Source organism: Haemorhous mexicanus, chromosome 26, assembly GCF_027477595.1.
Source record: "Haemorhous mexicanus isolate bHaeMex1 chromosome 26, bHaeMex1.pri, whole genome shotgun sequence".
Lineage (NCBI taxonomy): Eukaryota > Metazoa > Chordata > Aves > Passeriformes > Fringillidae > Haemorhous > Haemorhous mexicanus.
In genome coordinates this window covers 1,666,447-1,669,818 of record NC_082366.1, presented here as the reverse complement: position 1 = coordinate 1,669,818, position 3,372 = coordinate 1,666,447, and the positions used below count along the sequence as shown (strand labels likewise).

Below are 3,372 nucleotides of genomic sequence, written 5' to 3'. Positions count from 1 at the left end.
TGCTGTCCCCCGGGGAGTGGGCTGGGCTGCCTCCTGCCCTGGCTTCCTCCCAGGCTGCAGCCCCCTCCAGGCTGTGGCACTGGGATGCTCCTGCGCTCCTGGGATGGCCTGTGGGGCCATCTGTGCGTCTCTGCTGCTCTCCAGGCCTCCAGGGAAACGCTGCATTCTTCAGCCACATTCCTGAAGAGGAGGGATCTTGAACAAATGCTGCAGGTGGATCAGACATGGAGGTTCGGCAAGTGCCTGGTAAGGACAGCCGAGAATCCCCAGCCTCAGCCTGAAGGCCCCCGAGGGTGTTGCTCAGTGTGCGGGGCTGGCAGCTCTTTCCCTGCCCGCTGCTGCACACAGAGGCCGCGCGGGCTCTACTCCAGGCTCCCGTGGGCCCGAGCCGGGGGCCCATGGAGCCCCGGCCCGGCGGGGCTGCGGGGCGGAGCGGCACCGCGGCTCCCCGGGCAGCAGCCGGCCCTCTGCCCCTCCCCTCGGGAGCCCGGCCCCAGCGGCTGCTGGCCGCGCCTCAGGGCTGTGCGGGCAGGGAGGGGCTGAGCCCGCGCCAACCCTTCCTTCCCTCCCGCCGCTCTCTCCAGCTGGCCGAGGACAGGAGTCAAGCGGCCGAGCACCTGCTCCAGGCCCTGCCCTACCTGCAGAGCCCACAGGAGCCCCTGCGAGAGGCGGCCATCAGGTTCCTGGGTGAGCCACGAGCCCGGGCTCCCTCCCCAGCCCGCCGCAGCTCGGCCCCAGCCCCACCTGCTGCCCCGGCAGCGCCAGCTGGACCCAGCGCCGTGGAGCCCCGCCTGGCCTCGGCGCCGCTGCCGCCCTCTGGCAGCCGTGCCCTTGGGCGGCAGGGTGCGGCCAGGGCCGGGCTGAGCCCTGCCGGGCCAGCAGGCCGTGTGGCCACAGCGCCGGCAGCGCCGCTGGCAGGGAGCTGTGCCGCTGGGGCCGTGACAGGCTCTGTGTTCGCAGGGATCGGCGGGCGGCACCTGAGGGGGCAGCAGCAAGAGCTCCAGCTGATCTGCAGTGGTGAGTGAGGGCAGCGGGCTGACAGCGGGGGGGAGAGCTGCAAGCCCTGCTCCGGCTGCAGAGGCCTCTGCTCCCGTGAGCAGAGCATACTGAGATTTCAGGGCCACGTGTGCCACTCGTGGCCAGCAGCTTCGGGCTGATCCCCTTGGTCCCTGCTCCCACCTGGCCATGGCAAGAGCTGGCCGGGATGGCCCTGGCAGGGAGCTCTCCTCAGCTCCCCGCAGATCCGACATCTGAACCGTGGCTCTGTTCCTCTCTCTTGCAGCCCTGGAACGCCTGACGGAGGACATGAGCAGTATTGTGTCAGAGCTGGCACTTGAAACCCTTCATGTCCTCCGAGCAACAGCGAGTGGGCAATATTCCATCTTCCAGAGGCTGCAAGATCAGCTGCGCAGGGCATGGAGGACTCGGCCTCGTCTGTCACGGCTCGGCTGGCTGCACTGCTGGAGCCCTGTACAGAGCTGATCCGGGAGGCTCTCTTTTCTGGGGCAACCTGAGCCAGCAGGGATTTTCTTTTTCTTTATGATTTTTCTTTTCCTCCCTTCCATTTTTTATCCAATGTAAATATAGAATGTGTTATAGTATAGAGACTCTCAGGAGCTTTTCTTTGCTGCCCAGGGTCCGTAGGGCACAGGGGAAGTAGGGAAAAGGGTGCTTGTACTTAGCATCCTGCCCAGGTGTGCAGTGCTGCAGGGAAAACGGCCCGAAGCCCCTCGGCCTTTGGTGGTTCCGCTGAAGCCTTTGTGCTGCCGACAGAGCGGCCGGGCAGGTGCCTGGCGATGGCCACAAGCCCTGTGCCGGGCAGGAAGCGCCATCCGTGTCCTCCCGCCCATGTGCTGCTGCCCGTGTTGCTGAGGGCTCCGAGGTGCCTCTGGATGGGGCTCCTCTGGAGCTGCTGTGGGGCTGCGGCGCTGCTGCCGGGCAGCTCGGCTGGGCTGGGGGAGACCCTGAGGAGACGGGGCCATGAAGGGATGAGCTGCTGTGGAGGCCCTGACGGGACGAGGCAGTGGGAAGGAACAAGGGGGATGTGTGTGAGGGAGTGGTTGGCAGGAGGCTACAAGGGGACAGGAGGCCCCTGAGGAGCCGGGGTGCTGGGAAGCCCTGAGCAATTGGGTGTCGGGTGCCACAAGCAGCCCCAGGCAGCCACCTTGTTCCTGGCACCCGGCTGCTCTGGCACTTCCCCAAAGCCTCTCCCAGGCCTTTGGCAGAAGCCCTCGAGGCTGGGAAACCACCCCAGCAGGAGGGTGTGGACACCCCGGAGGTGCCCAGGCTGGGGACAGGGAGAACAGGGGGCCACTGCTCGGGCACTGCACTGGGTGCTGCCAAGAAGGAGCAGGGGCAGAGTCAGGGCTGGCGGCCAGCCCGGGCCCTGGCGGCTGCCCAGGCCACGGTGCTGTGACCGAGGCTCCCTGACCCAGAGCTCTGGGCTCGCAGAGCTGCTGCCACCATGGGGAGGGAGGCCATGTCTCGTCCAGCAGGGCTGCCGAGTCGCTGCTGCTATCCCGGCAGCTCTGGACCCCGCAGAAACAGCACCAGAGCGGGCTCAGGAGCGAGCACAAAAACAGCAAGTCTACTTTCAGCATGTGCAGTGGCTGCTCCATTAGGGTGCTCACATCATACTCAGAGACACAGAACAACTTCTCTGTCTCCTCTGAGACCCCTGTTTTCTGTACTTTGCCAATGCACCCGATATTAACTGCTGGCCTCAGACACACAATGCTGCACTAAATTTTAAACTCAACTGGTTTTTTATTCCTGAATACATGAAAAACCTACAGAAAGTCCATGGAGACATGATTGTGTCTCTTTAGAGTCTTTCTGTCCAGTGAAATGCAGTAGCTATTGGTGCTTTTGTGCTGGTGCTAATCCCTGCTATGGAAAAAGTCATTTCAGGAAGGAGCAACATCAACTGACAGAGACCAAGTGTGGCCAGCAATTGCTGCAGGTGCTCCAGCCATCAGCCCCTGCAGGAAGGAGCACAGCCCCCGATGCACGTGGGCTTTGGCTCCCTCTGGCACAGAAGCTCCCCGGGGGCACGGGTCTCTGGGGCAGGAGACGGGCACCAGCAATGCCAAGGCTCGGGGGGGGGGCAGGCCTGTTTGGGCGGGGACTCTGCCACACCTGCTGATGTCAGCGCTCCCCGGGCCCCAGGGCTCAGAGCAGCATTCGTGCCCGGGCCCACCCGTTCCTTGTGCGTGTCACCCTCGCGGGTTTAGGATGGCCACCAGCCGGGACCTGTCCCAGGGAGGCCATGCCAGCTTCCCTGCAAGGCCCCGTGCCCCCTTCCCAGCGCGGCTGCGTCGGCAGCCCTGGGGGCTCCTTCTGCTGCCCTGAGCCCGCAGAGCAGGGCAGCAT

The 3,372-nt window shown here is 64.9% G+C and overlaps 1 long non-coding RNA gene across 2 annotated transcripts; it reads left to right on the top strand.

Annotated features, from left to right (window-relative positions):
* The first annotated feature begins 509 nt into the window (after positions 1–509).
* On the top strand, positions 510–1,601 carry LOC132338529 (uncharacterized). 2 transcript variants are annotated; one of them, XR_009489466.1, is made up of 3 exons: positions 510–687; positions 961–1,017; positions 1,283–1,601. It is a non-coding gene; the product is annotated as an uncharacterized LOC132338529 (long non-coding RNA). The 2 variants fall into 2 exon arrangements; XR_009489465.1 differs by lacking the exon at positions 510–687 and having other exon boundaries at positions 863–1,017.
* Positions 1,602–3,372: the final 1,771 nt, after the last annotated feature.